Source organism: Triticum urartu, chromosome 3 (assembly GCF_003073215.2).
Source record: "Triticum urartu cultivar G1812 chromosome 3, Tu2.1, whole genome shotgun sequence".
Taxonomy (NCBI): Eukaryota; Viridiplantae; Streptophyta; class Magnoliopsida; order Poales; family Poaceae; genus Triticum; species Triticum urartu.
In genome coordinates, this window is record NC_053024.1 from 340,824,236 (window position 1) to 340,834,994 (window position 10,759).

At 46.0% G+C, this 10,759-nt stretch overlaps 1 long non-coding RNA gene across 1 annotated transcript; it reads right to left on the reverse strand.

The window, feature by feature from the left end:
* Nucleotides 1–8,990: 8,990 nt before the first annotated feature.
* On the reverse strand, nucleotides 8,991–10,171 carry LOC125548358. Its single transcript, XR_007301030.1, has 2 exons — nucleotides 9,781–10,171; nucleotides 8,991–9,708 (listed from the first exon to the last, which is right to left on the reverse strand). It is a non-coding gene; the product is annotated as an uncharacterized LOC125548358 (long non-coding RNA).
* Between the last annotated feature and the right edge of the window lie 588 nt (nucleotides 10,172–10,759).

Sequence of the window (10,759 nt, forward strand, 5' to 3'; positions counted from 1 at the left end):
GGTGCAGAGGCATTCCTGGAAGCTCTTCTGGAAAGACGTCTTGACATTCGCAAATGACTGGAATTTGCGAGATGGCATCCAGTTCACCCTTCTCATTGAGAGAAAAACAGACGGATTGTATTATCCCGAGCGGCAAAGACAATTACATCCTCAGACGAATGAGTCAATTGAATCTGCCTTTCTGCACAATCAAGCTGAGCCTTGTGCTTAGAAAGCCAATCCATTCCAAGAATAAGATCAATATCCGAGTTACCAAGGACCATTGGAGAAGCCAGAAACTTAAAATCACCCATCATGATAGAAATATCCGGGACCTCGTGGTTAGCGAGCAAACATTTACCCGGTGAGACAACTGCTAACGGTTTATGCAAAACTTGAGAAGACAACTCATGCTTAGATGCAAAAAGTCTCGAGATGAAACAATGCGATGCACCAGTGTCAAAAAGTACTTTTTGCAGGAACATCGTTAACAGGAAGGTTACCCATGATGACATATGACGAGTCCTTTGCCTGAGTTGCATTCATCAAGTTGACCTTGGCGTGCTTGGGGTTGTGCTTGACCACAGCTGTACTTGCCGATCTCATAGGAGGAGGAGGAGGGAGACGCCTCTGATTGAAGCATTTGTTGGCATAGTGACCCTTCTGTTGGCACTTGTTGCACGTGACCTCTAAAAGTGGACGTTGATACGGAGCACTCGATCTTGGAGCTTGAGACGAAGTCTTGTTCAAAAAGCCAGGGTTGGGGGGGTGGGAAGATCCACTGCCACCTTTGCTCTTCTGTTGATACGGCTGACGAAACGGAGGAGGAGGAAGCCAATATTTCTGCTACTTAGCCACTTGAGTAGAGGAAGAAGGAGTAGCGTTTATGACTCGCTTCTTGGAAGCATCACACTTCAGTTGAGCAGCCTCTTGCTTCAACGCCATGTTGTAAAACTCATCGTACCTCCTGGGCTCAAAGAGGACGAGAGCTAGCTGGATTTCTTCTCTAAGACCACCCCTGAACTGGTATATCATGCTCTTCTCGTCGAGGACGTCCTGCTTAGCAAAACGGGTGAGCTTTTGAAAAAACTTGTTGTAGTCATAGACAGACATAGAGCCTTGCTTCAGGTTGCGGAATTCCTCACGCTTGCTTTCAACCACGCTCTGAGGAATATGATGAGCTTTGAAGTCTTGACAGAATTCATCCCAGGTAATCACACGGCCTCCTTTGGAATCTTTGTACTACTGGAACCATTCTGCAGCTTGGTCTTTGAGTTGGAAGGAAGAGAACTTGACAAAGTCCTCAGGCCTGACGTTACTGCACTCGAAATGCTTGCACAAGTCCACGAGCCAATCGTCAGCATCAGTTGCCTCAACACAATTGCTGAAGGTCTTTGGCTGGTTAGCAAGGAACTGGTTGAGTGTAGCAAAGTGATTCTGATTGTTGCCTTGGTTGCCTTGGTTCGCTTGGTTGCGCTCTTGAAGAATTTGCATGATCAACTGCGTGTTTGCATTGGTAGCAGCCATCACAGCTTGCCATGCCTCCGGAGGAGGAGGTGGTGGTGGCGGATCAGGATTCGGAGTCGTGCGCGTTGGAGGAGCCATCCTGAAGAGGTTGACATCCATTAGCACATTGATAGATAACTATTGAAGCTGAATCCAACGGGATGAAATTGCAACATATAGTCTTCACATATGAACAAAATGAACGAATGCATTCCAATTGAAATGGTCACATATCCATAAATTGAGAAGCCACTTAGAATTTAGGTAGAGGAATAAATCAACAAGGTACGAAGCAAGAACGAATACTCGGTAAAGATCACCCAATCTCAAACCAAATATCCGTGGAAGAAGAACTAGAGCTACAAGAATTCCCACCTATGAAACTCCGGAACCTTTCCGGTTATGCAATCAGTTGTTGGGGATACAGGGGAAGCATAATATCTCACCCAAATCTAGCAAATCCTACATCCAGCTGTATCCATCCTTCAACGCATAACCGAGAAAAACTTCGGAAATCGTCTACCTCAACCTTCGAAAAGCATCCATTATACAAGTTATGGCAATACTCCCGAACTCCCGCCCCAGTACTGGGTGGCGTCTAGGTTATCTCACCAACAACTGCATAAAAGAGATTTTCGATGTCGGCGAACTAAACTCAGGTATTCAAGAACTACAACAATAAAATTGTGATGACAACACCTCAGAGCTCAACTCCCCGGGACACTGCCACAACCCCTAAATGAAAGGAGGCACCAAGAACAATGTTCCCGTCACAAATCCATCGAAACGATTCCAAGATACCCACGTGATCCTAAATTTTTTTAGTGAAATTTGAGAAGAGAAGAGTCAAGACTCTACGTCAGAATGCCTTACCAGAGCGATGAGGGGACTGGGGAGTAAAAAGAATTCCTAAACTCTCCGATACAATTCCTAAATGACTCAAAACATTTTTCTAGACTCAACTCGTCCGCTAATTCGATCAAGCAATGGGGCTCCTAAGGTCGGGGAAGGCTCTGATTACCAACTTGTAATGCCCTCGATGCGGCTATATCTCCTACGTGTCCAAGCACGACTTAGAGGCATAACCGCATTGAAAGCAATGTCGCAAGTAAGGTAATCTTCAAAACATCCCATGTAATTACATAATAAGGGGAAAGGTACATAGTTGGCTTACACACGCCACGTCACACAAAGTACATAAATAGCATTACATCAACCAATACAATCATGGTCCGACTACGGTACCAAAATAAAAGATCAACCCCAACAAGCGACATGGTCCCGATCGCCCCAACTGGGCACCACTACTGATCATCGGGGAAAGACACATAGTAACGGCGTGAGTCTTCGTCGAACTCCCACTTGAGCTCAAGTGCATCATCTGGAATGGAGTCATCGGGCCCTGCATCTGGTTTGGAAGTAATCTGTGAGCCACGGGGACTCAGCAATCTCGCACCCTCGCAATCAAGACTATTTAAGCTTATAGGTAAGGCAAGGTAATATGTGGAGCTGCAGCAAGCGACTAGCATATATGGTGGCTAACCTGTTCACAAAAGAGAGCGAGAAGAGAAGGCAAAGCACGAACGAGTAACTATAGAACAACCTACGACAAACATTACTCCAACACCGTGTTCACTTCCCGGACTCCGCCAAGAAGAGACCACCACGGTAACACACTCAGTTGATTCATTTTAATTAAGTTAAGGTTCAAGTTATCTACAACCGGACATTAACAAATTCCCATCTGCCCATAACCGCGGGCACGGCTTTCGAAAGTTCAAATCCCTGCAGGGGAGTCCCAACATAGCCCATGACAAGCCCTCACGGTCAACGAAGGATATACCTTCTCCCGAGACATTCCGATCAGACTCGGCATCCCGGTTCTACAAGACAACTTCGACAAGTTAAAACAAATCCAGCAACACCGCCCGAATGTGCCGACAAATCCCGATAGGAGCTGCACATATCTCGTTCTCAGCGCACACTCAGATTGTCCAAACTTCCGGTAGGCCAGCTTAGAGTTGCCCCTGGTGGCCACCGGCGGCTGACGAGGTGGACCAACACTCAAAGGAGCACTGGCCCGGGGGGGTTAAAATAAGATGACCCTCGGGCTCCGGAAACCCAAGGGAAAAAGAGGCTAGGTGGCAAATGGTAAAACCAAGGTTGGGCATTGCTGGAAGAGTTTTATTCAAGGCGATTTGTCAAGGGGTTCCCATTATTACCCAACCGCGTAAGGAACGTAAAATCCGGGAACATAACACCGATATGACGGAAACTAGGGCGGCAAGAGTGGAACAAAACACTAGGAAATAGGCCGAGCCTTCCACCCTTTACCAAGTATATATATGCATTAAGATAACAAGATTATATAATGATATCCCAACAAGAAAATAATGTTCCAACAAGGAACGATCTCCAATCTTCACGTGCAACTAGCAACGCTATAAGAGGGGCTGAGCAAAGCGGTAACATAGCCAATCAATGGTTTGCTAGGACATGGTGGGTTAGAGGTTTGACATGGAAATTTGGGAGGCATGATAAGCAAGTGGTAGGCATCGTAGCATAGGCATAGCAAAAGAGCGAGCATCTAGCAAGCAAATATAGAAGTGATTTCGAGGGTATGATCATCTTGCCTGCAAAGTTGTCAGAGTTGACTGCATCCTCGAAAGCAAACTCAACGGGCTCCTCGTTAGCGAACTCATCTCCCGGCTCTACCCAAACAAGCAAAAGGAACACAATCAACCACGTGCAAAGCTCAAACAACATGATGCAAACATGGTATGCTATGCGGGATGCGATATGTGATGCATATGCAAGATTTGACAAGGAATGATTGAACCTGGCGTCAACATGGAAATCCAAGTGTGCCACTTGAAAGGTGAGGTGATTTTAGTTGAAATCAATATAAAGAACACCGGAATCGGATGCACGGTTTGGAAATGGCAAGCAAAACAAATATGGCACCGGTCTGCGATAAACAGCAAGTAGCCATCTAAATGCATCAAGATAATTATGGTACAGTACTAAAACATGACAACAAAATACATGGTAGGGATCCACACATAATGCTTGACAAAAGATGAACACTTAGCTACGGACAATTCATCCATTAACAGGCTCAAACAAGCATGGCAAAAGTGCAATTGATAAACAGGTTTCAGACTTAGTGAAATTAACACAAGCCTGGAATTTCAGATCAGGTAGCACACTTTGGAGTATGAAAACTATATGCTACAGGAACTTAACATGGCAAAACAAGGCATGACCCGTAGTGACCTTAGTGACCTTGAGCCAAAAGGGATCATAAAAATACAATTGCAAGCATGTCAACGTGGCAAAAACATAATCAGATCTCAGACTTAGTGAAAAACTGGAGCATGCAAATCTGTTAACGAGTAGGCATGTTTACGAGCTCGATGCACTCACTACAGAGCAAGGCATGACAATCTAAGCATACACCCATCAAGAATACACATTATATAAGCTAGAAATGGCAAGAACAACAACATAGCATGCACGGATCAACAACAACGTCCTCGGCAAAATCGCTAACAAGTAGACAATCTGCCCAGATTCACGAAATAGCAAAAGTAGAGCTCGACTGACTCAAGCTAGGTTGCTCCATAATTGCAAACAAGGACATGGATGGATAGGGCACGACAATATTAACAAATCATCCTTACTGATCATCCTCAAAAGAGGCACGGATCACTAGGAAACAATCCCTGAAATCAGCTTTAACGAATGCACTACTTTGCAAGCTTGTGCTAGTCACCACATATGTCACAAAAATACATGGATAGCACCTCTGTAAAGATGGAAAAGCATATAACAAAACGCATGTAGGGCTCAGGAGCATATCATGCACACATTAATCATGGCAAAAATGACAAATAGCTATTTGGTGCAGCAGATCTGACAATTATCTCAAATAGCTCTCTTCCAACAGCATTTCGGGCCTCAAGATGAGCTCAAATGAAAATGATGCAATGAGATAAACTGATGTACTCTCTGAGGCGAACATTTTGATATGCTACATGCGCAAAACGGAGCTACGGATGCGGAGTTACGGCATGATGAAGTTGCAAGAAAAATTAGGGTTAGGAGGGAAAAAGTCAACCGAATTAGATCTGGATCCGGATCGGGTTACTGTAGCTGCGCGCAATTCGAGGTTCGCCGGCCAGAGTTTCGAGGTCGCCGGACTTTCTGAACATCGTCGGAGGAAGGGGAGGAAGCCGAGGCGGTGGAGGAGGTCGGCGGAGCTCGCCGGAGTGGCAACGGCGGTGGCCGGGCGGCACGGCGAGGTCCGGAGGGAACGGCGGCGAGGTTGGGCGTCGCCACCGGCGAGGGACGCGGCGGCCGGCGCGGTGGCCCGCGGCGGAGCTGGTGACGACGTCGGGTACGGAGGGTGGCGCGGGCGCCCTGGCGGCAGGGACGAGCGGCGCTTGGGAGACGGGCCTCGGGGGCCCGGGACGGGCTCCGCGGGCCGGCGGGATTCGCGGTGATGTGGAGCGCCGGCTGGCACACGTGGCGGACGGCGATTGGTCCGGGCAGAGCGGCGGACGTGTCTGGCGCGTCCGGACGCTATCTGGCGCGCGGAGAGGAAGGGGATCTAGGGTTTGGGGAAGAAGACCCGAAAATTTCGGGAGAGGATCTATATATAGGCATAGAGGGAGCTAGGAGAGTCCAAATGAGGTGCGGTTTTCGGCCACGCGATCATGATCGAACGCTCTAGATGATGGAGAGGGTTTTGGTGGGTTTTGGGCCAAAATGGAAGGGTGTTTGGCTGCAACACACACGAGGCCTTCTCGGTCCCTTTGTTAACCGTTGAAGCATCAAACGAAGTCCAAATGGTACAAAACTTGACAGGCGGTCTACCGGTAGTAAACCAAGGCCGCTTGGCAAGTCTCGGTCAAATCCGGAAATATTTAATCCCCACACACGAAATGAAGGTAGAAGTGACCACCGGAGGAGATAGTTGCGCCGGAATGCAAAACGGACAACGGGGAAAATGCTCGGATGCATGAGACGAACACGTATGCAAATGCAATGCACATGATGACATGATATGAGATGAATGACAACGACAACAACACACTGAGACAAAAACCCGAGCCCGAGGAAATAAAATAACTTAGCGCCGGAAACGGCAAGAGTTGGAGTACATATTAGGTAAATTACATCCAGGGTGTTACATCTTGCCACCGTTGCATCCATGCACTAGATATGGGAGGTACCAATGCATTCAAGTAGAACAAAATCACCATCATTAACCCACAACTTTAACTACAAACTAAGTAAGTATCAAGTAACAACGAAAACAAGTTGAGAAAAACACAGAAAGTAATTACTTCATGTCATGCAGAGTTCAAACTGAATAAACACATGCAAAGTTCAAACCAAATAAACATATGCATGATATTGTTCTACAGATGAAAGAAGGACAACATCTATAAGGTTAGCTGAGCTTAATAAATACATAGAGAGAGAGAGAGTAAATGTTCTCAGGTTAGCCTTAACATGGCAACCTAACTTGTACTTAATTTTGAGCAAACATACATATCAATACAGGGTTAGGCAAGACAGTAAAGAAAGACATAGGTGCTAGAGTTAGAAAACACTGGTGATACAAGTAGCATAAGCATAATACAACATAGTATATTTGTTGTGTGGATATATGCATATAATTGGCCATAACTTTATCTTCCAAATTAATAGTTACCACAGTGAAAACCTTGACAAGAGAAGATAAACTTTGACAACATAAGGTGAGATGAAAGATAGCAAAAAACACATGCCAGTCATCAATTTTTATTCTACTGAGCAAATTGGACAACAACCACCTATTTTGTAACAACTTCAGTTAACTTGGGAGAAATCCAACCAAACCAATTGATAAACAAAATTCTACTGAATTTTGGGGCATCAAGCAAGCAACTTAGTTGGCAAACAATGAAATCAAGCATGTAAGCAAATTTGGAGCAGCACCAAATCAGGGACCAAGCCTAGTAAACCAAAACAAGGAGATGCAGAGGGAGGCCTTAACCTAGAGTTGCAGCTTCCCCGCAGCTAGGCATCTCCTCTCCCTACATCCGAGTCGAGTTGGTGATGTTGCAGCCGTGCAGCTACTCCTGCACATCAGGGAAGGGAATGGAAGGTAAGGTCAAAATCTGGAGCCAATATATTATGAAATTTTCATTCAGAAAACTAACAAGTTCGTTAGAATGATAACACAAATTCAGCTATGACAATGCTTCGTTCTCCAGCTAGTTAAAATGAGATACTCATTCATACAAGGTGAAAAAAGAAAATAAATCATTTTACTAATAGCATGAAAGTATCAATGTTCTGTTCTTATCAGCTTATTCTTATGCATAAAGCAACTAAGGAAACCAAAGAAGAGCACTAACTAGTCTGGAGCTGGCCAAATATGCGAATGAATCATACTAGTTCGTAGAAATTAGGCTACAATAGATCATTGACGGTAAATTACGGAAGAAAAAAGAACATCTACTGCGGTGGCGAGGAAGTAAACGAGGCAGGCAGAGCAGAGCAGGGGACCTTCTGGATATCTCTCGTAGCATACACATCACATTTTGGCCAGAAATAACATCTTGCTTGCTCTGGCCATGGAATAACATCTTGCTTGCTCTGGCCATGGAATATTATACTCTGGATAAGAAATACACAACACATTTTCTGGACAGAGAAAGAGACTAGTATCTCAGCACAAGTAACTGCAAACTGACAAAAATGCTCAGGGCAGAACTATCAAAGTGTTTTATTAACCTCTAGGTTAAAACTACCACATTTTCATTGTCACTCGTTAGTCGGAAAATCTAGCTATCTCTCATGTGTAAATATGTACATGTTGGCATTAATTGAAAAAATGGGTATGAACAAGCATGCGCTGCTGCACAATAATGAATGAGAACAATCAGGTACTGGCAGGGGTATATGGCTGCACCATCAATCAATGCAGGACACTGCCAGGAGCGTAAATGCAGTAGCAACCCTTCTGGCGTTTGAGAGCACTCTCACTGTGCTATAATTAGCTGCATTTTCATTTTCAGCAACACTTATGGAGCACTTAGTTCTAAATAGCAGTCATGAAACTAGGGAGACCCATCTATGTGAGATTTGGCAAACTAGAAACACAGATAGAGCATTAGTCAACTTCAGGTTTATAGTGAATTACAAAGGTACTATACACTGTAACTGAAATGCATTACAACATTCAAATTGAAACATACACACGGAACGTTTGACCCGCTACCTCTAAAGAAAGCATACACTTCAGGCAAGGGATCCTTCCAGCGGATTTGAAGAGCTAAAAAACAAGGCAAAACATGTACAACGACCTCAGGATTAGGCGGGTGAGAACTCACAACATCCATGAATCGCATCAGTTGAGATCTAGAAAAAGAACCAACAGATGGAGGGGAGGCATATACACTGATGAACCATGCATGAAATGAATTCCACACACTCACAAGCAAAACCTATGCAAGGTGAAGCGATCATCATCTCAATAGTGTCAACATACATGCAGTTTCTAAATTACAAAACTTTGTTTTGACCATCCAATAGTGAGACACGACAGCAACATGGCAGGCAGACAACATCATATATGAGACAAACTACTAGAGGATACACACGTACACCGAACAACTCCTATCAATGCTCAACAACTACACCTTGATACACAGAGTGAAAAAATAAGGTAAATCACCTCCACAAACACCAGCACCTTGAGAAGGAATTGTGCCAAAACACGTATTTAATCATGCCTAAAATACATCACATCCACACCGCGCACCAAATTAACATAGGAAGCAGGGGAGTAGGTCGCTGTACCAATCCATCACCTTGATGGAGTTAGGGGAAGAGAAGAAGCAGAGGAGGGAGGTCCATGGCGTCCCTTCCAAGCAGCAGCACAACACATCATGCCTTCATCTCCCATGGTGACATCCTGGTCCGAAAGAGCGACGAGAAGGGGGTCCGACAGAGAGCGGAAGAAGAAAAGACGAGGGGAGGAGAAAGGGATTCATAACTTTGAGCCCTGCGGTTGGATCTACTCGTTCTCCATGGCCCATGGCCGGGGGTAGGAATCCTGAGAAGAAGAACGCGGACGGACGGAGTTGCTCCATGGCGCCGAGGTAGGGGAGGTAGAGGCCATCGTCCATGGCGTCCCGGTGCTCGAGCGAGGATGGCATCCTGGATCTGGGAGGCAGAGACAACAAACTGAGGAAGTTAGCAATGGCTGTTTGGAGGAAATGGAGTAGATGGACGCACCTGAGTCGTCAGAGCCACGCCGACCGAAACACTAGCGATGGGAGCCGGTCGGGGTTGGCGCCGGAGGACGTCCACGACGAATCTCGATGGGGAACGCCAGCCTCCCCAAGCCCGCCGGTAGAGAGCGCCTGCTCGATCCAGAGGAAGGGAGTGGGGGTGGGGGCGGCGGCGCCTGCTCGATCCAGAGGCGGGGAGGTGGGAAGGAGGGATTACTGCTGGATCTGGCCACGAGATGAGCGGACCAAGTCGATCTGGGCGGAGAGGTAAGGGGCACCCGACGGTGAGGTTGGGGGAGATTAGGAGGTCGCCGGTGGGGTTCGCGGGTGAATCCTGCTACGTCCAGCATGGGTCTGGGCGTGGGCTCGATGGTGAGGGTCGTCGATGGTGGGGGTGGGCAGCGGTGGGGGTGGGCGACGATGGGCGGTGGTGGGGATGGGAGATGGTGGGCGGCGGTGGATTCAGATCAGATCAGAGTGAGGGAGAGGAGAGAGGGGCGTTAGTGCGTGGGAGAGAAGGGTGCGAGAGGAGGAGTGCGGGACGTGGGTGAGACCGGCGACGTGTGGGCCGTTGGATCCAGCAACATCCGGCGGTGATTTATCCACGATCTGCGTGAGAGGCCTCTAGACCAATCAGAACGCAGTATACAAGGTGTGATATTTTGACCATTTAAATTGGTCGTAATTGACAAAAAGTAAGGTGCTAAATCATGTTAGCTATTTAATTATGACCTGAAAAATTGAAAAAAAAATCTTGTCATTGTGTCAGCAAATATGACTTTAGTTTTCAGGAATAATCACAAATAGAAATAAGACAAATATTTTTTTAAGAGTTATGTGAAATGAGTTCTTTTAAATCATTTTTTAATTTTCGAGTGTCCAAAATGAGTTCTTTTGTGAAGGACCTATCATATATTTGTTACAAATTTGGACCAAATTAATTTTCTAAAATATTCGTTCATATTTAATGCACAATTGACCAA